Source organism: Lithobates pipiens, unplaced genomic scaffold (assembly GCF_037356315.1).
Source record: "Lithobates pipiens isolate NorthernLeopardFrog02 unplaced genomic scaffold, aLitPip1_a1.2 Scaffold_16, whole genome shotgun sequence".
NCBI classification, from domain to species: Eukaryota; Metazoa; Chordata; class Amphibia; order Anura; family Ranidae; genus Lithobates; species Lithobates pipiens.
This window is the reverse complement of record NW_027507748.1, coordinates 473,711,469-473,733,234: the sequence shown is the minus strand read 5'-3', so window position 1 is coordinate 473,733,234 and position 21,766 is coordinate 473,711,469. Positions and strand designations below refer to the sequence as shown.

Genomic DNA, 21,766 nt, shown 5'->3' with positions numbered 1-21,766 from the left:
AAACGTTTATCTCTGTTCTTGCCAACAAGGGTTTCTCCACCAAGTAATAAGGCACGTTTTGCTTGAGGATCAAATATTTATTTTATTAGTCTAATAGGGATCTTCTGTCAATCTGTTTATATGCAAACAAGAGGACTAAAAGTATGAGTTTGAGTCTGTAACGCTATTGTTACCCTATGGTACACACAGGCAATTGTATTTGCGCTTGTTATGTATTGCTATATTTGATTGTAACTGGCTATTTCTTTAATAAAATCTAATTGTTTCAAAAAAATATTTATTTTACTCACTGAACTGCAACTCAATTAATAACATTTGTATCATGAGTTTTTTTTTGTTGAATTTTGGTTGATATTCTGTCTCTATCATTTAAAATACACCGATTATAAAAAAATTATAGACCCTTCATTTCTTTGTAAGTCGGCAAACTTACAAAATCTGCAGAGGATCAAATCGTTATTTTCCCCACTGTAAAGGCAGGTTTTTATTTTTTCTTGCATGTGATTGGGTATTCTTTGCAAAGTGAAGCTTTACAGTGCACAGTAGATTTGCCTTTAGTAAAACAACCCCATTGTCTTCACAGCTCAGTGTGCCATAGGTGGTAGTAAATGAGTTACTAAGGAACATGAATGAATAGCTCACCAGTACAGGGCTCTGATCCCTGGGCAGGCAGAGCATGTCATGTGATGGGGGTGTGGCTGTACAGGGCAAGAGAAGGAGAAGAGGAAGGAGTGCTGGGCTCACATATTTCCTATTGTGGACGGCTTCTCATCTGATCTGTGAACGTGGTGAGTGTGTTCAGTAGGAAAGTCCTAGAACATTCTAATCACAGGCTAAAGTGTTCCAGGATGAAAGGAGCATGGCATATAAATAGGGAAGCTGGCAGGAGGTGACCTCTGTGTTCTGTACCCTGTACAGAGGAGGGCAGAGCTCACACTGTACAGCTTCTTGTCAGCAGCTGCTGCTGTGCCTCATCCATGTACATGCCTCCTTCCAGGCAAACACTCCTCTATGGAGTCTGCATTATCCCCGAGCTCCTCCAGAAATCACTGTAGCCTTGTACTGCTCCAGGCAGGCTTATTATCAAAACGAATCCTACATATAGGTAGGTCCAGACTATTACATTTTGTCAGCTCTCTCCTGGAAATAACCATGACTGTCAGCATATTGTTTTTTCTTTTTGTAGCAACAAAACAGAGGTTGCTAGGTTCACTGTGTGATCCGTTTTTAAAGAACTACTTTCCATCCGGGCCAATTCTGACATTCCGCTCCTACATGTAAAAATCTTTTTTTTTTTGGTAGAAAATGACTTGGAACCCCCAAACCATCTATATTTTTTTTTTTAGCAGAGACCCTATAGAATAAAATGGTGGGTGTTGCATTGTTTTACGTCACATGGTAGCTGCACATTGTTTTTTCCATTGCAATTTTTTGGGGAAAAAACACTTTGATGAATAAAATTACACAGAGTAAATAGATACCTTACATTTCAATCTTTAAAATTGCATCTGACCGTGGAATGGCGGCAAACTACGGTGCCCAACCACTTGCTTACTGGGCACTTTCACCCCCTTCCTGCCCAGGCCAATTTTCAGATTTCAGCGCTGTCACACAGAAGTGGCTCCAGGCTTTGTGAGGCCTTAGAAATAACTTAGACATGAGGCCCCACTCACATCCATAAGGGAAAAAATAATTCATAAAAGTGTATTGCATATATTAAAGTGGTTGTAATCCCTTAAAAACCACTTTGACCTACAGGTAAGCCTAGATTAAGGCTTACCTGTAGGTCCAAGCAATATCTCCTAAACCTATATGGTTTAGGAGATATTTGCCCGAAAACGGAAACCACTGTCTACGGCGCATGCGCCGTAGACAGCGGCGCGCAGGCGCACTGAACGCGGCAGTTCCAAAAATGGAGCTGCCACATTTGTCGACTCCCGTGCGCATGCGCGGGAGTGATGTCATCACGGCTTCGCCGAATGACAGCGGCGGAGCTGCGAGACGCCACCAGCAAGATGGATGCGGCGGACTACAGGGGACAGCGTGACTTCGCTGGCTCCTGTGTCAGGTAAGTGACACATAATGGGCTACTATGCGATGCATAGTAGTCCAGGCGTTGACAAATTTGCTTGGAATCTAGGAGCCAGCTAAAAAAGTTAGGAGCCGGGTCCGTGACGGCGATCTGGACCTGTCCCTGGCCTGACATGGAGACGAGTGAGGGGAAGATAGCCCCCAGCCCCCCACCTGTCTCCAAGTCATTGCCCATAGCTCTTAGAGGGACATTTTTAAATTACATTTTAGTGTAAATATGAGATGTGAGGTCTCTCTGACCCCAGATATCATATATAAAAGAGGACCTGTCATGCTTTTTTCTATTACAAGGGATTTTTACATTCCTTGTAATAGGAATAAAAGTGACACACATTTTTTTTTTTTTAAAAGAACAGTGAAAAAAATAAAAATAAAAGTTAAAATAAGAAAAAAAAATTGTTTTAAATGCGCCCTGTCTTGCCAAGCTTGCGTGCAGAAGCGAACGCATATATGAAAGCGGTGTTCAAACCACACATGTGAGGTATTGCTGCGATCGGTAGAGTAAGAGCAATAATTCTAGCCCCAGACCTCCTCTGTAACTCAAAACGTGCAACCTGAAGAATTTTTTAAACGTCGCCTATGGAGATTTTAAAGGGTAAAAGTTTGTCGCCATTCCATGAGCGGGCGCAATTTTGAAGCGTGACATGTTGGGTATCGATTTACTCGGCGTAACATTATCTTTCACAATATAAAAAAAAAAAAAATTGGGCTAACTTTACTGTTGTCTTTTTTTTTTTATTAAATAAAAATTTTTTCCCCAAAAAAAGTGCGCTTGTAAGTCCTTTGTGCAAATATGGTGTGACAGACAGTATTGCAACGACCACCATTTTACTCTCTAGGGTGTTAGAATAAATAATAAAAAAAAAAAAATATATATATATATATATATATAAATAAATATAATATATATATATATATATTTTTTTTTTGTTTTGTTTAGGTGTTCTAAGTAAAGGGATGGAGAAAGACTGGCCCATTAGCATTGTTGGTTGTAATTCCAACGGCCACCACAAGAGGGCGCCAGATTCCAGAAGGAACCATAGGATCACAGAAGGCCTCAAAGCCGGGGGCTCAATTACCGGCCGCCTGCGGCGCGGCCCGACGCGATCGCGTGGCCCGACGCGATCGTGCGGGGGGGGGGTCCACGGAGACGGGATACCCCCAGCTATGCTGCCCCAGGCGCAAGGTCGCTGATTCTAGTCGCCAATGCGACCTGGCGACCGGGTTTTGTCGAGCACTGTAGTAGTCCATTATGCTTTACCTTTGCAGGGAAAAAAAGAGGAAGTAAACTCATCAGGGTTTACTTCCTCTTTAAGAGTACTGGCATCAGTGTCCGTCCTCTATTTCAAAGCTGTTGTCAGTGCTGGCACGCTCCCAGCTCTGATGTCAATACTTTGTTTCTCTCAGTGCTGGTGTCAGTGTGCTCTGTCTCTCTTATTGCTGGTGTCAGTGTGCTCTGTCTCTCTCATTGCTGGTGTCAGTGTGCTCTGTCTCTCTCATTGCTGGTGTCAGTGTGCTCTGTCTCTCTCATTGCTGGTGTCAGTGTGCTCTGTCTCTCTCATTGCTGGTGTCAGTGTGCTCTGTCTCTCTCATTGCTGGTGTCAGTGTGCTCTGTCTCTCTCATTGCTGGTGTCAGTGTGCTCTGTCTCTCTTATTGCTGGTGTCAGTGTGCTCTGTCTCTCTTATTGCTGGTGTCAGTGTGCTCTGTCTCTCTCAGTGCTGGCATCAGTGCTCCGTTTCTCTCAGTGCTGGCATCAGTGCTCTGTCTCTCTCGAAGCTGGTGTTAGTGCTCTGTCTCTCTCGAAGCTGGTGTCAGTACTCTGTCTCCATCAGTGCTGGTGTCAGTGCTCTGTCTCTCTCCGTGCTGGTGTGGTGTCAGTGCTCTCTCTCAGTGCTGGTGTCAGTGCTTTGTTTCTCTCAGTGCTGGTATCAGTGCTTTGTTTCTCTCAGTGCTGGTGTCAGTGCTCCATTTCTCTCAGTGGTGGTGTCAGTGCTCTGTCTCTCAGTGCTGGTGTCAGTGCTTTTTCTCTCAGTGTTGGTGTCAGTGCTTTGTTTCTCTCAGTGCTGGTGTCAGTGCTCTGTTTCTCTCGAAGCTGGTGTCAGTGCTCTGTCTCTCTCGAAACTGGTGTCAGTGCTCTGTCTCTCTTGAAGCTTGTGTCAGTGCTCTGTCTCTCTCGAAGCTGGTGTCAGTGCTCTCTATCAGTGCTGGTGTCAGTGCTTTGTTTCTCTCAGTGCTGGTATCAGTGCTTTGTTTCTCAGTGCTGGTGTCAGTGCTCCATTTCTCTCAGTGCTGGTGTCAGTGCTCTGTCTCTCTCAGTGGTGGTGCCATTGCTCTGTCTCTCTCAGTGGTGGTGTCAGTGCTCTCTCTCAGTGCTGGTGTCAGTGCTTTGTTTCTCTCAGTGCTGGTGTCAGTGCTTTGTTTCTCTCAGTGCTGGTGTCAGAGCTCCATTTCTCTCAGTGGTGGTGTCATTGCTCCGTCTCTCTCAGTGCTGGTGTCAGTGCTTTTTCTCTCTCAGTGTTGGTGTCAGTGCTTTGTTTCTCTCAGTGCTGGTGTCAGTGCTCTGTCTCTCTCAGTGCTGGTGTCAGTGCTCTGTCTCTCTCAGTGCTGGTGTCAGTGCTCTGTCTCTCTCAGTGCTGGTGTCAGTGCTCTGTCTCTCTCGAAGCTGGTGTCAGTGCTCTGTCTCTCTCGAAGCTGGTGTCAGTGCTCTCTCTCTATCAGTGCTGGTGTCAGTGCTTTGTCTCTCTCAGTGCTGGTGTCAGTGTGCTCTCTCTCCGTGCTGGTGTGGTGTCAGTGCTCTGTCTCTTTTAGTGCTGGTGTCAGTGCTTTGTTTCTCTCAGTGCTGGTATCAGTGCTTTGTTTCTCTCAGTGCTGGTGTCAGTGCTCCATTTCTCTCAGTGCTCTGTGTCTCTCAGTGGTGGTGTCATTGCTCTGTCTCTCTCAGTTCTGGTGTCAGTGCTTTGTCTCTCTGTGTTGGTGTCAGTGCTTTGTTTCTCTCAGTGCTGGTGTCATTGCTCTGTCTCTCTCAGTGGTGGTGTCAGTGCTCTCTCTCTCAGTGCTGGTGTCAGTGCTTTGTTTCTCACAGTGCTGGTGTCAGTGCTTTGTTTCTCTCAGTGCTGGTGTCAGAGCTCCATTTCTCTCAGTGCTGGTGTCATTGCTTTTTCTCTCTCAGTGTTGGTGTCAGTGCTTTGTTTCTCTCAATGCTGGTGTCAGTGCTCTGTTTCTCTCAGTGCTGGTGTCAGTGCTCTGTCTCTTGAAGCTGGTGTCAGTGCTGTCTATCAGTGCTGGTGTCAGTGCTTTGTCTCTCTCAGTGCTGGTGTCAGTGTGCTCTGTCTCTCTCAGTGCTGGTGTGGTGTCAGTGCTATGTCTCTTTTAGTGCTGGTATTAGTGCTTTGTTTCTCTCAGTGCTGGTATCAGTGCTTTGTTTCTCTCAGTGCTGGTATCAGTGCTTTGTTTCTCTCAGTGCTGGTGTCAGTGCTTTGTTTCTCTCAGTGCTGGTATCATTGCTCTGTCTCTCTCAGTGCTGGTGTCAGTGCTTTGTCTCTGTGTTGGTGTCAGTGCTTTGTTTCTCTCAGTGCTGGTGTCATTGCTCTGTCTCTCTCAGTGGTGGTGTCATTGCTCTGTCTCTCTCAGTGCTGGTGTCAGTGCTTTGTCTCTCGGTGTTGGTGTCAGTGCTCTCTCTCAGTGTTGGTGTCAGTGCTCTGTTTCTCTCAGTGCTGGTGTCAGTGCTCTGTTTCTCTCAGTGCTGGTGTCAGTGCTCTGTTTCTCTCAGTGCTGGTGTCAGTGCTCTGTTTCTCTCAGTGCTGGTGTCAGTGCTCTTTTTCTCTCAGTGCTGGTGTCAGTGCTCTGTCTTTCTCAGTGCTGGTGTCAGTGCTCCATTTCTCTCAGTGCTGGTGTCAGTGCTTTGTCTCTGTGTTGGTGTCAGTGCTTTGTTTCTCTCAGTGCTGGTGTCATTGTTCTGTCTCTCTCAGTGGTGGTGTCATTGCTCTGTCTCTCTCAGTGCTGGTGTCAGTGCTCCGTCTCTCTCAGTGCTGGTGTCAGTGCTCTCTCTCAGTGGTGGTGTCAGTGCTCTCTCTCAGTGCTGGTGTCAGTGCTTTGTTTCTCTCAGTGCTGGTGTCAGTGCTTTGTCTCTCTCAGTGCTGGTGTGGTGTCAGTGATCTGTCTCTTTTAGTGGTGGTGTCAGTGCTGTGTTTCTCTCAGTGCTGGTATCAGTGTTTTGTTTCTCTCAGTGCTGGTGTCAGTGCTTCATTTCTCTCAGTGCTGGTGTCATTGCTCTGTCTCTCTCAGTGGTGGTGCCATTGCTCTGTCTCTCTCAGTGCTGCTGTCAGTGCTTTGTCTCTCTGTGTTGGTGTCAGTGCTTTGTTTCTCTCAGTGCTGGTGTCAGTGCTCTGTTTCTCTCAGTGCTGGTGTCAGTGCTCTGTTTCTCTCAGTGCTGGTGTCAGTGCTCTTTTTCTCTCAGTGTTGGTGTCAGTGCTCTGTCTTTCTCAGTGCTGGTGTTAGTGCTCCATTTCTCTCAGTGGTGGTGTCAGTGCTCTGTCTTTCTCAGTGCTGGTGTCGGTGCTCCATTTCTCTCAGTGTTGGTGTCAGTGCTCTTTTTCTCTCAGTGCTGGTGTCAGTGCTCTTTTTCTCTCAGTGCTGGTGTCAGTGCTCTGTCTTTCTCAGTGCTGGTGTCAGTGCTCTGTCTCTCTCAGTGGTGGTGCCATTGCTCTGTCTCTCTCAGTGGTGGTGTCATTGCTCTGTCTCTCTCAGTGCTGGTGTCAGTGCTTTGTCTCTCTGTGTTGGTGTCAGTGCTTTGTTTCTCTCAGTGCTGGTGTCATTGCTCTGTCTCTCTCAGTGGTGGTGTCATTGCTCTGTCTCTCTCAGTGGTGGTGTCATTGCTCTGTCTCTCTCAGTGCTGGTGTCAGTGCTTTGTCTCTCTGTGTTGGTGTCAGTGCTTTGTTTCTCTCAGTGCTGGTGTCAGTGCTCACTCTCAGTGCTGGTGTCAGTGCTTTGTTTCTCTCAGTGCTGGTGTCAGTGCTCTGTTTCTCTCAGTGCTGGTGTCAGTGCTTTGTCTCTCTCAGTGCTGGTGTCAGTGTGCTCTGTCTCTCTCCGTCCTGGTGTGGTGTCAGTGATCTGTCTCTTTTAGTGCTGGTGTCAGTGCTTTCTCTCAGTGCTGGTATCAGTGTTTTGTTTCTCTCAGTGCTGGTGTCATTGCTCTGTCTCTCTCAGTGGTGGTGCCATTGCTCTGTCTCTCTCAGTGCTGCTGTCAGTGCTTTGTCTCTCTGTGTTGGTGTCAGTGCTCTGTTTCTCTCAGTGCTGGTGTCCGTGCTCTGTTTCTCTCAGTGCTGGTGTCAGTGCTCTGTTTCCCTCAGTGCTGGTGTCAGTGCTCTTTTTCTCTCAGTGCTGGTGTCAGTGCTCTGTCTTTCTCAGTGCTGGTGTCAGTGCTCCATTTCTCTCAGTGGTGGTGTCAGTGCTCTGTCTTTCTCAGTGCTGGTGTCGGTGCTCCATTTCTCTCAGTGCTCGTGTCAGTGCTCCGTGTCTCTCAGTGCTCCGTGTCTCTCAGCGCTGGTGTCAGTGCTCCCTGTCTCTCAGTGCTGGTGTCAGTGCTTTGCTACTCTCAGTGCTGGTGTGGTGTTAGTGCTCCGTCTCTCTGAGTGCTGTACTAACATAGATTTCCTTGAACTTGACCTCATAGAAGCAAAGGGGCTGTGCAAAATTTCACCACCTCGGTGGTCTCATCATCCAAGTTAGGCAGTATTAGGTGCCCCCAGACTCCCCATAGTGGAAGAGCTCCTTGTGGGAGATAGCTACAGAGAAGCCAATCATAAGCAGTGCTGGCGCAGAATGAAGAGCGCCTCGCCCACCATGGCTGAGGATCAGCACTGGACTGAGCTGGGACCTCTTGACCACCCCAGTGGAGCCCTGGATGGCCGGGGATGAGGGTGGGGTGGAGTCAGGTCAGGTGGACCCGGGTTGTCAATCATGGGCAGGCACACTGGGACACTGGCAGAAGACTGAACAGACCTGACTGTAAACACAAGGCACATGCACCCGCAGGCACATGCACATATACCTCCCAGTCACATGCACACTCCCCAGGTCACATGCACAACCCCCTAATCACATGCACAACCCCCCAGTCACATGCACAACCCCCCAGTCACATGCACACCCCTGTGCCCTTGCATAAGATATTGGCTCAAGAGACGGGCAGGATTTGCTGGCTGGGTGGAGCGGGGCAGGGCATTTGTCAGTCTCTGTGTGTGTCTCCACTCCGGTGGAGTTTTAATGAAAGTAATGGAGACTGGGCAGTGCTCTGGTGGGGCGTGGTGTTACAGAGCAGAGAGGAGGAGTGACTTTACACTGAACGAGGTGGGCACAAAAGCTCCGCTGACTTTACTAGGACTAATTCATGACGATAGCCAGAGGTGGCTCTTTAACCACTTGACCACTGGGCACTTAAACACCCTTAATAACCAGACCAATTTTCAGCTTTCGGTGCTCTCACATTTTGAATGACAATTACTCAGTCATGCAACACTGGACCTATATGAAATTTTTGTCCTTTTTTTCACACAAATGGAGCTTTCTTTTGGTGGTATTTAATCACCGCTGGGTTTTTTATTTTTTGTGCTATAAAAGAAAAAATACAGAAAATTCTGTAAAGAAAGGAATTTTTCTTTGTTTCTGTTATAAAATTTAGCAGATTAGTAATTTTTTCTTCATACATTTTGGCCAAAATTTATACTACTACATATCTTTGGTAAAAATAAGTACAAATTGGTGGATATTATTTGGTCTTTGTGAAAGTTATAGAGTCCACAAGCTATGGTGCCAATATCTGAAAATTGGTCACACCTGAAGTACTGACGGCCTATCTCATTTCTTGAGACCCTAACATGCCAGAAAAGTACAAATACCCCCCAAATGACCCCTTTTTGGAAAGAACACATTCCAAGGTATTTAGTAAGAGGCATGGTGAGTTTTTTGAAATTGTCATTTTTTCCCACAATTCTTTGCAAAATCAAGATTTTTTTTACTTTTTTTTTTTTCACAAAATTGTCATATTATCAGTTTATTTCTTACACACAGCATATGCATATCCCAAATTACACCCCAAAACACATTCTGCTATTACTCCTGAGTACGGCGATACCACATGTGTGAGACTTTTATACAGCCTGGCCACATACAGAGGCCCAACATGCAGGGAGCGCCATCAGGCGTTCTGGAGCACCCAGGACAATTCTGACATTTCTCTCCTACATGTAAAAATCATCATTTATTTGCTAAAAAATTACATAGAATCCCAAAACATTATATATGTTTTTTTAGCAAATACCCTGGAGAATACAATGGTGGTCATTGCAACTTTTTATCTCCCACGGTATTTGCGCAGCAATTTTTCGAATGCTTTTTTTTGGAAAAAAAAACAGTTTTGTGCTTAAAAAAAAAAAAAACACAGTAAAGTTAGCCCAATTTTTGCATAATGTGAAAAATGAAGTTATGCTGAGTAAATAGATACCTAACATGTCACTCTTCAAAATTGCACACGCTCGTGAAATGGCGCCAAGCGTCGCTACTTAAAAATCCCCATAGGCGACGATTACATTTTTTTTTTTACTGGTTATATGTTTTGAGTTACAGAGGAGGTCTAGGGCTAGAATTATTGCTCTCACTCTAACGTTCGCAGCGATACCTCACATGTGTGGTTTGAACTCCGTTTTCATATGTGGGCGGGACTTACGTATGCGTTCGCTTCTGCATGCGAGCACATGGGGACAGGGGCGCTTTAAAAAAAAAAAAAAAAAAAAAAAAAATATTGTTCATTTTACTTTATTTATTTTAGTTTGACATTTTTTTCCCCAAAAATAAATTTTTTGATCACTTTTATTCCTATTACAATAAATGTAAACATCCCTTGTAATAGGAATATGGCATGACAGGTCCTCTTTACAGTGAGATATGGGGTCAATAAGACCCCACATCTCACCTCTAAGCTGGGAAGCCTGCAAAAAAAAAAAAAAAAAGATTCTGGCTTTGATCGTATTGGCGAGTCGGTAGAAGCACCGGAGGGTGGCGGGAGGGGGCTGGGGATGTCTATGGCTGGGTATTGCAGGGTATCACCGACTATGGCTGGGTATCTCAGAGTATGGCGTTGCAGAGTATTGCATTGCAGAGCATTGCAGGATATTGGCGGGTGTTGCAGAGCATTGCAGAGTGTTGCAGGGTATTGGCGGGTGTTGCAGAGCATTGCAGAGTGTTGCAGGGTATTGGCGGGTGTTGCAGAGCATTGCAGAGTGTTGCAGGGTATTGGCAGGTGTTGCAGAGCATTGCAGAGTGTTGCAGGGTATTGGCGGGTTTTGCAGAGCATTGCAGAGTGTTGCAGGGTATTGGCGGGGTGTTGCAGAGCATTGCAGAGTGTTGCAGGGTATTGGCGGGGTGTTGCAGAGCATTGCAGAGTGTTGCAGGGTATTGGCAGGTGTTGCAGAGCATTGCAGAGTGTTGCAAGGTATTGGCGGGTGTTGCAGAGTGTTGCAGAGTATTACAGAGTGATGCAGAGTAATGCAAAGTAATGCAAAGTAATGCAAAGTGATGCAGAGTGATGCAGAGTGATGCAGAGTGATGCAGAGTGATGCAGAGTATTGCACAGTAATGCAGAGTGATGCAGAGTATTGCACAGTAATGCAGAGTAATGCAGAGTATTGCAGAGTAATGCAGAGTATTGCAGAGTAATGCAGAGTATTGCAGAGTATTGCAGAGTAATGCAGAGTATTGCAGAGTATTGCACAGTAATGCAGAGTATTGCATAGTATTTTAGAGTATTGCATAGTATTTTAGAGTATTGCACAGTATTTTAGAGTAATGCAGAGTAATGCAGAGTAATGGCAGGGAATTGAGGGGTTAATTTTCGGTGAGCAGCGATGTGGGCACTGCAGATGCAGCCCACATCGCTGCTAACACCGATCTCTTCCCCCTCCGCTGTACCGATCGGTACAGAGAGGGGGAGGGAGGAACCGGCGTCATAAGATGACGCCGGTTTGTTTACAAGTGATCACTCCGTCATTTGACGGAGCGATCACGTGGTAAACGGCCGCGATGAGCGGCCGTTTACCGTGATCCGTGATGCGCCGGGTCCTGTGGACCCGGCGGTCACGGACGCTCTCGAGTGCGCGCCCCAGGGGGCGCGCGAGAGCGGAATTCTGGGAGGACGTCATATGACGCCCTCCCAGAGTTAAACAACCGCCCTGTAGCCGTCATTCGGCTATGGGCCGGTTTTTAAGTGGTTAAGCAAACTATGCGGCCATGAGGCCCCCACCTAACTTGCCTAATTAGAGAGCCGCCTCTGCTTTCACACTTTGACAATTCCGCGGACATGCAACACTGTACCCAAATTACATTTTTATAATTTATTTTCACACAAATAGTGCTTTATTTGGTGGTATTTAATCAGCACTGTTTTTTTTATTTCTTCCTAAAGAAACAAAAACATATTTTTTTCATAATTTGTTATACAATTTTGCAAACAGGTGATTTTTTTCCTTCACTGATGAGGCTGCACTGATAAGTTGTCACTGGTGGGCACTGACAATTGTAGTTGCTAACTTTAAATTTTTTGGGAAGGGAACTGAGGATCCCCTTTAAACACAGATTAACTGTGATGCTTACACATTAGGTCAGCCTTTTTAACCGCTTCTACCCCCTTCCTGACCAGAGCACTTTTTTGCGATTTGCCACTGCGTCACTTTAACCGACAATTGCACGGTTGTAGGACGTTGCACCCAAACAAAATTGGCGTTCTTTTTTTCCCACAAATAGAGCTTTCTTTTGGTGGCATTTGATCACCTCTGCGATTTTTATTTTTTGCGCTATAAACAAAAAGGGACAATTTTGAAAAAAAAGCCCAGAAATATATAAAAAACATTTTTTTCCTCAGTTTAGGCTGATATGTATTCTTCTACATATTTTTGGTAAAAAAAATAAATAAATAAAAAAATCACAATACACGTATATTAATTGGTTTGCGCAAAAGTTATAGTGTCTACAAAATAGGGGATAGATTTATAGATTTTTTTTTTTACTAGTAATGGCAGCGATCTGTGATTTTTATCATGCTTGCGGTATTATGGCGGACACGTCGGACAATTTTGACATATTTTTGGGACCATAGGCATTAATACAACGATCAGTGCAATTAAAAAAGCATTGATTACTGTAAAAATGTCACTCGCATTGAAGGGATTAACACTAGGGGGCAGTGAAGGGGTTAAGTGTGTCCTAGTTTCTGTTCTAACTGAAGGGGGATGGGACTGTGCAGGGAAAGAAAACAGATTGCTGTTCATACTCTTTATGAGCAGAGAACCAGAAACTATGTGTTTACACACACAATTCCGGGTTCTCCGTGTCTCAGTGACGATCATGGGAGCCCCTAGTGGCCACAGGGCGAAGCGACGTTACATAACGTAATTTCGTCAAGCCGTACCCTTCTGCCGCAGTACAACTGCGGTGGCTGGTCGGCATGTGGTTAAAAGTACACCAAGCTCACCTTGTTTTTGCAGGGACAAAAAAAAAGCTAATTTTTTTTTCTCAGATTAGTGGATCATGGGTGCAATGTCAGGATCCTGCAAACACTTACTACAGTCTCTGTCTGTACCGCTGTATCAGCTTTCTATTTAAAAGCTATAGGAAGTGTTATTGGACTACAAGAGTGCTAACCAGTGCCCTCGCAGTTCAGATTCATGTGAATGAATGACACAGCTGTACGAAAGAAGCCCCACACAGATGTGATGTTTTTGAAATCTGACCGCAGGTGTGGGGAAAGGATCCCCTGTCCGCTGTCATGGAGAGTGGGATCAAGGCTATAGGGGGAGGTTGCTGAACATGTTACATCCTAAATTAGAGCTGCACGACTAATTTTTAAAAGAATTGCGATCTCGATTCAACCCTCCTCTCAATCTCTATCCAGCATTTACACAATTCATTCATGTTCTCTACTCACTCAGAGCTGTAAAAAAAAAAAAAAAAAAAGCAAGCAAATGTTTATCAACATTGTCAGCGCTGGGAGATAACTAAACAAAGTATACTTTAGCTCTTTTAGATCAAAGGAATGAACTTTGGTCTGTAAATGAGGTTAGTTTAACCATTTAAAGACTAAACCTGTTTCTGACACTTGTTGCTTACACGTTAAAATCATTTTCTGCTAGAAAATTACTTAGAACCCCCAAAAAATGATTTTGTATAATATAAAAGATGATGTTACACCACGAGAATAGTGATCTGCATCCTAAGCAAAAAAATTGTGATTCTTACTTTAGCCAGAAACATGCAGCTCTAGCCTAACTTGTATAACACGTTTACAAAGGTCAATGTATCCTTCAACATTCAGGAATCCTTGTGCTAATGTTCAAGTCTAAGGGAATCCCTGACAATATTTATTATTATAATATCTACAGCTACACTACATCAGTGTGAACAGCAAGTTAAACTATAAAAATACATGAAAGAATGTGGCATACTTTGCATATTTTGAAACCTTTTCTATTTGACAATTCTGTTAAATCATACTAATGAAATGAAATAAAAAATAATAAAGGCCAGAAAAGAAATGTGGATATTGAAAACTGTAGCATTCTCTTTTATTGGTGGTCAGTAAAGTCTCTTCTTAAACTGGTGGTCAGTAAAAGCTAATTTACATAATCAGTTAGTAAAGACGAGTCCCCCTTAGTATGGTGGTCTTTGAAATGCCCATTTACATTGTACACAGTAGAGGAGGAGGACCCCCTTAGATTGTTGGTGATTGAGAGAAGGGGCCTCTTACACTACTGGTCATTGGGAGATGGGCACTATTCCACTACTGATAATCAGCAGGAAGAATGTCCACCTTATAGATTACAAAAAAAAGAACAAAAAGAACTTGAAGTGTAAAACACTCAGTCCTGCACAGTCAGCAGTAGTTACTCAAGGTTTACTTTGAATGAAAACATTTCGGGGAGGGCCTGATATACACATTTCCTGGAATGATGAGTTGGAAGCCTGGCTCCAACCCCACTGACCTGATAATGCTCACTAAATGGTCCATTACTATGGTTGGTGGCCTCACTGACTAATATCAAGGCTTATGGGGCAGAAGAGGGTGGAACCAGGCTCTCAGCCCATTAGATCAGGAAATATATGTATATGAGATTGGTTTTGTTTGAATGTATGCAAACCAGGTAAACGTATATATGTACCTCAAGGTAACTGATATATGTTGACAACGTAGGATTAGGTTTGTGTTCATAAAAAGGTGTCATGGGAGAAATGCAGGAGCTTCCACTTCTGATTTCCTCCTCCAGATATCCACAGGCTTCAAACAAGTATGGAGGTCAGGAAAGTTAGAAATCCTCATTTCCATACTTGTTCTTGGTCAGGGAATCAATGTATTGATACAAGAGGGCATGCATGACATCTGGGCAAATAGCATTTTCAAAAGAAGAGGAACATCAGTGGCAACCTCCATGCTTCTCTCATGACAGATTGCATTAAAGTGTTACTAAACCTAAAAATGTTTTTTATACCTTTAATGCATTGTTTGCATTAAGGTAAAACAAAATGTCAGTGTCCCTGTGCCCCCCCCCCCCTTTCCCTGTGTGAAAGGGAAGAGAGGAGAGAAGAGATCAGCGCTGTGCATGTCTGCATCTTTTCTCCCCTTACTTCCTCTTCACACAGCATTCGAGCAGCAACATACCCATTGGCTCTTGCTGCTGTCAATCAGATGCAGTGGGGAGGAAGTGGGGGCGGTCCTACATCCTGCTATATAAGTCTATGGAGCACGACTCCATAGACATACAGGCCGGGAACGTGGGGACTAAGCTTTCTCCATAACCAGCGGCTGGCTATGGTTACATAGTAGGTGAGGTTGAAAACGATACAAGGTCCATCAAGTCCAACCTGTGTGTGTGCTTTTATGTCAGTATTACATTGTATATCCCTGTATGTTGTGGTCGTTCAGGTGCTTATCTAATAGTTTCTTGAAACTCCCCGCTGAGACCACTGCCTGTGGAAGGGAATTCCACATCCTTGCCGCTCTTACAGTAAAGAACCCCCTATGCTGTTTAAGGTTAAACCTATTTTCTTCTAAATTTTAATGAGTGGCTACATGTCTTATTAAACTCTCTTTCACAGAAAAGTTGTATCCCTATTGTGGGGTCACCAGTATGGCATTTGTAAATCATTGAAATTGTATCCCCTCTCAAGCGTCTCTTCTCCAGAGAGAACAAGTTCAGTGCACGTAACCTTTCATAACTAATAGTCCCTTTAGTAGTTTTGATGCCCTTCTCTGCACTCGCTTCATTTCCAGCACATCCTTCCTCAGGACTTATGCCCAGAACTGGACAGCATACTCCAGGTGTGGCTGGACCAGAGTCTTGTAGAGTGGGAGAATTACCGCTTTATCTCTTGAGTTAATCCCCTTTTTAATGCATGCCATTATTCTTTTTGCTTTGTTAGTTGCAGTTTGGCATTGCATGCCACTGCTGAACCTATCATCTACTGGGACCCCCAGGCCTTTTTTCATCCTTGATTTCTCCAGTGGTTCTCCCCCAGTGAGTAGATTGCATTAATATTTTTGACACCCAAATGCATTATTTTACATTTTTCCACATGAAACCTCATTTGCCATGTAGTTGCCCACCCCATTAATTTGTTCAGATCTACTTGCAAGGTTTCCACATTACCGCTAATGATACGGTTTTCATTTCTAAAATCTTGTATATAGTCCCTTATCTTCCCATCCAAGAGCTCACATACTATTGATGTTAGGCTAACTGGTCTGTAATTCCCAGGGATGTATTTTGGCCCTTTTTTAAAATACTGGTGCTACATTATCTTTTCTCCAATCAGCTGGTACAGAGACTGTCAGTAAAAATTAGGAACAATGGTCTGGCAATTACTTGACTAAGTTCCCTATATTTTTTTTTTATGTTTCTAAGATAAAGCCGTTCAATACTTTGCAGATAATTACTTAGAAACATTGTTAACATTTTGCTGATTTCTAGTTACAAAGTGGATACCGATCTGTTTGTTTTAGTGATTCATTGTACATATGTATCTGGGAGTGTCACGGTTTCTACCAGTCCTTTTTTAGAATTCTAGTAACAGAGAACATATATTTTTTTTCTTATTTAATGGTCTGTATTAGATTTTTTTCACAAAAATTAAATACAAAAATATAGGACAACAACATCAATATCTGTTATACATATGTCAAATAATCACTTAAATGGTTACCTTAATATAACTCAGGTCACTCCTAAACTAAAGCAATGAGGAAGCTCCAAGTATTCATCTCCCCTTGGTCATGCATTTAGTGACTCAGTCTAACCGAAACTTCATACTACAATATCAATCTCTGTTTTTCCCCTTCGCTTACTCTAACCTTCCCACATATAATAACAAAGACACTACAAGACAGGACAAGAAAACAAAACAGAACAAAACAAAACAAGACAGAACACAAAACACACCGAGTTCCCTAAGGACCCTCGGGTGCAAGCCATCTGGTCCCGGTGACTTATTAATGTTACATTTTTCAAGTCTATTTCTAATTCTGTCCTCTGTTAGCCATGAGGGTGCTTCCTGTGATGTGTCACGAGGATAAACTCTGCAGTTTTGGTTACTGAAGCCCCCCCGATTCCCTTGTGAAGACTGAGGAGAAGAATACATTCAATACCTTCTCCATCTAACCATCCTTTGTAACCAGATTACCTTCCTCATTCTTTATGGGGCCAAAATGGTCTGTCCTCAATCTTTTACTGTTTATATACTTAAAGAATTTTTTTTTTTTTTTTTGCTCTCCTCCGCTATGTGTCTTTCGTGTTCTATCTCAGCCGCCCTAATTCCATCCTTACATTTAGGTTGCAAATATGACTTGTTACTATACTTACTTAGTCAACCTATTACTAATGCCCCCAATACTACCCTCTGGAATATGTTCTGCGCTGACTATCTCTGGACCCTCCCTCCATCGCCTAGTTTAAAAGCCCCTCTAACTTTTCGGCCATCTTCACTCCCAGCATTGGTAGTCCCTTAAAAGATGAGGAGGGGCCAATATCGACAATGGGGACCCCCAGAAAAGGAGAATCGGGGCCACTCTGTGCAATACATCTACACAGACCAGGTAAGTATAAAATGTTTGTTATTTTAATTAAAAATTTTTTTTTTACTTTAGTAACACTTTAAGGAAAGATAAACTGAAGGTAAATAGTTGTGGGTTTAAAATACATTAGCATCTCTAGAGTCAGTAACACGCAGCAATCATTTCCCCAGGGAACGCAGAACGATATCATTGTATATAGATTTGAAAAACCAGTCTAAGCACTCATGCATATGGGTATGCCCGTTTGATGTATTCAGATCTATAATTCATATTAATCTGATTGCAGCAGTATTGTATGCTATGAGCCCATGCACCCTTCTGTGTTTGTTGGTAGCCTTTAACTGCATAAACCAAGCTAAATATCTGTGTTGGTGGTCCTGCTTTAGAACAGTATTTTACGCTGTACACTTGTAAACATTTGTGCTACAAGTGTACAGAGTAATGGACCCTGGGTGCTCCACCACTGATTGCACACTGTTTACATGTTGGTCTTGAATGAGTCATTCATGCTGCGCATGTGCAGAATGACTGCACATGCACCACATGAATGACTCATTTAGGGCCATCATGTACACAATAGTGTGTGATCAGTGGTGCCCCCTGACTGCATGCTATTGTTTACATTCATATGGCGGCAGCATATGTGCAGAATGTACACATCTCAACCCATATGGTTGTATGGGGGGGTGTTTGGCTGTGAGCCCACATCCTGTGAGTTTCAAACAGTGGAGCAGAGTGTCAGCCGCTGGGGGAGTTAAGAATTGGGCGGCATAGTGGTATAGTGGTTAGCACTCTCACCTAGCAGTAAAAAGGGTCGCTGGTTTGAATCCCAACCATGACACTACCTGCCTGGAGTTTACATGTTCTCCCTGTGCCTGCGTGGGTTTCCTCCAGGTACTCTGGTTTCCTCCCATACTCCAAAGGCATGCAGGTAGGTTAATTGGCTTCTGTCCAAAATTGGCCCTAGTATATGAATGGGGACCTTGGATTGTGGGCTTCTTGAGGGTATGGACCAACGTGAGTCTGCAATGTACAGGGATACGGACAATTGTAGACACTCAGAATGGACTGGTGTCTTTATTCAACCTTACTGTGTAACTGTGTATAGGGTACGGAATTCACTATTCAAACATAGTGCGCATGGGCTGAGCTCATTGTTGCTGAGATAAGTGAGGAAGGAAGCACGCTTGCCCCTACAATGCTGGGGGGCCAGCACCCAACCTCTGTAGTCTAATGAAATTAAGGCCATAGGTTTGTATACATTTAAAAGGTAATTGCCCTCTGGGTGATCTATGTACATTGCAGGGATTCCAAACTTTGTTGCAGATTCCTACCTTATGTTATTTAGAAGAAAATGCTGTTTGCTTGTCTGTGTCCATTTTCAGAGTGAATCTGCAAGGGAGTGGTTTTATAATTATCAGTCAACTGCTGCACCTTCAGGTCTCTAATGAGGAAAATTGCAGGGTCTGCATCCCTTTAGATGTAATTTCCCTTTGGGGGTATCTCACCAAAAATCAAATTTTTGTTGCAGGGGATGCCCATAGTCTGATCTTAGTGCAGACTTCTGGGAAAATCAGCTAACCAATCACACAAGCAAGAAATTACATATCAGGGTGCATTCTGTACATCATCTGTGTACAGAACACCTCCAGGTAGCCATATTGCATTTTAGAAAAGAACTGCAACGCTGCAGATTGCAAAGGAGAGGCAATTTTAATAACATTACAATATGCGTGTCCCTAAACTGGAACAGGTGAAATGACTTACATATATGTGATTTAAAGTGCACGTGCTGCCCCACCTATTATATGTACTGTGGCAGGTCAGCAAGTGGTTAACCTCACAGATAACTTTTTTTTTCGGTCAACTGGTGGATGCTAGTACTTTGTGATTCTTCCAAGACTTACAGGAAACCTATGCCCTTCCCAGACAAGCCTTCTTCAGCTATTTGCACATCCATCATTTTGCACAAGCCTCAACTACCTCCCTCCAATTTTCCAAACTGACGGAGTTTGAAAGATTCTGTTTAGAAAGAACATCATCCAAAGGTTTTATTTACCAGATTTATAGAATTCTTATCTCCAGCCCCTCATACATGTTGAAGTGGGAGCAATTCTTGGGTGAAGAGTTGCCTTTGAAGACTTGGCAAGCTATATGAATGCAAGCTCCAAAAAGCTCAGTATTTACCTTATATAAAGAAAACCAGTATAAAAACCTTCTTTACTGGTACCAAATCCCAGAGTTGCTCTGCTCTATATATCTTTCTGCTGATAACCACTGTTGGTGCTCTAAAAATGAGCTAGAGACATTACCCCACATTTACTGGTCCTGCTCACTGCTCCTTCCTTACTGGCAGGCCATTAACACTCTTATTTAATCCCTTTTTTGGATCCTGTTTATGCCCAAACTTTTCTTTTGGGTTTCCCTCCATGAACATTTTCTACTTAATAGACTCTTACCCTGCAGAACCCCATCAGTGCCCGTGGACCGGAAATTGAATCAGGGTTAGTGGGCATTTTACTCTACCCCCCCTTTATTTCCACCTGCTCTCTTTGATGTCCTCGCCCTTCTCTCTGTCATTTATATAGGGTTGGATAGATTTGTGCTGAGCACTTTATATGATTCTACAGTCGAACTTGTGATGACAACATTGTCTACTGTTTATACATAACCTAGTGGAATTTTTATTTTGTTTTCTACCCTCGTTACATGCACATTGGTACCTGCCACCACTACTTGTGGAGAATGGGTGGGGTTCCCACACTCCACTCTCTGTTTCTATATATTTCTCTGCCCTCCCCTATAGTTAACTGCTTATCGATATACATTACTCTTACTATCTGCTTCTGATTGGAGCGTTCTCCTGTTGTACTGGACTCTAATGTCTTGGAACTCTTGTACTCAATAGTTACCCTGTATTGTTAGGGTAAAAACTCAACAAAAAGTCAGTTTTCAAAAATATGGAGGCCCCTTATCTGCATTGGCCAGTTTATAAAAAAAGTGAACTAAGTCTTTAATTTAGGCAGACCTTGATAAAATATATATATTTTTTTTTTTAACAGGTAAAAAATGTAAGAGAGCTGATTAGGTAATGCACAGAATGGTAAAACAAATCACAGTACAAAATCTTAGTTTATGTGGAAACATTTTTGACATTTATATTGCTGATGTAATATGTGTGCTAGGCTCATTACAACATTGGTTAAAAAAAAAAAAAAAAAAAAAGTGCAGTTGTCTTTAAAGCTGAGAATATAGTTTATTTGTTTGTTTATAACTGCAGCCTCAATTTGGCAGTAAAAAAGGTATCCCGTGTCCTTCAGGCTGATTCTCTCTAGTGATGTCCAGTCCTCACAGTGATGAACTTAAGGAGCTGTGGAGAAGGGGTACCTGTCAGAGCGTGTTGCCTTCTGTGAAAATATCAGAAAGACTTTTGTCAATAATGGAAAGGACAAAGTGGCAAATGTCCATCGTGTTCTTCAACATTAGACCCAAAGCTGTTATTATCCACACCACAGTAAGTTCACCACTCTGAAGGACCAAGCATCACTGCAGAGGCTTCTACAACCTGCAGCATACTTCATTACAAGAAAATTAGGTGACTGCTGTAACAAAAAATAAATATAAATGTAAAAACATAACAGTAGGTAATTTTAGGTTTATAACTGCATTCGTCAATCAAATTTTTGCATTTGTATATACCTGCATCCCTACAATTTACTATGATACTTCACTAGAAAGAATGGCTGATTCATTTTACAGTGAATATATTCTGTAGGTATAAAATAGTAAGCTCACTGTGGTTTAGCAGTTGCAGCTGACGTCACTGGAGCATTTGCTCTGGTTAATTGGATGCATTAATGTTCATCAGTGCTGCCTGTGATGTGAGGCCTTTATTAGTTTCTTGCTTGCTTGGTTCTTCTATGTGCTCACTTCCTCCATTTAACAGTTATTGGTCTTGACATCTAAATTCTTGGATTTGAACAATGTATACACAATTCATTTTTCTGATTCAGAGTGAACATGAGTGGCTTAATCCTCTTATGAGACTTAATTGCGTGTTTTAGTGCTCACCTCTGACCCTTTTGCAGTTCCTTCTGGGGCAGGTTTCTTCCTAGAGTATAAGTGTTGATTACTGAACATTTAACTATAAGAGTAAAGATTCTGTTAATAAAAATAGAAGAAGCAGAAGGTTCTTTGTTTTCCAGGTAACGGAAGCCTCCATGTTTGGAACTGAGATCTACTGTGTCAGAAAATTGCAAATATAACATTTGCGGCTAGTAGAACAAAACACACTATTATATAGCAGCAATTTTATAGACATGTAAAATGATTCTGTATCCCTACTATTGCATTTCTAAAATGATCAACAATTTTATATATATATATATATATATATATATACATATATATATACACACACACACACACATATATATAGTAGAACTAGTATACCTCATTGCCAAATGTTTTTATGTGTCATTTTTTTGCAGCTGCCAAATATATTTTTGAAAATATGTATAATAGATATCTAAATATTTTCAAATAAGAAATATGAAGAACAC

The 21,766-nt window shown here is 42.9% G+C and overlaps 1 protein-coding gene across 1 annotated transcript in view; it reads left to right on the top strand.

The window, feature by feature from the left end:
- Positions 1-643: 643 nt before the first annotated feature.
- GGACT (gamma-glutamylamine cyclotransferase) overlaps positions 644-21,766 on the top strand; it is a 42,365-nt gene continuing 21,242 nt past the window's right edge. The window contains exon 1 of the mRNA XM_077482962.1: positions 644-788. The gene's annotated coding sequence lies outside the window, so the exon portion shown is untranslated. The remainder of the gene's footprint in view (positions 789-21,766) is intronic.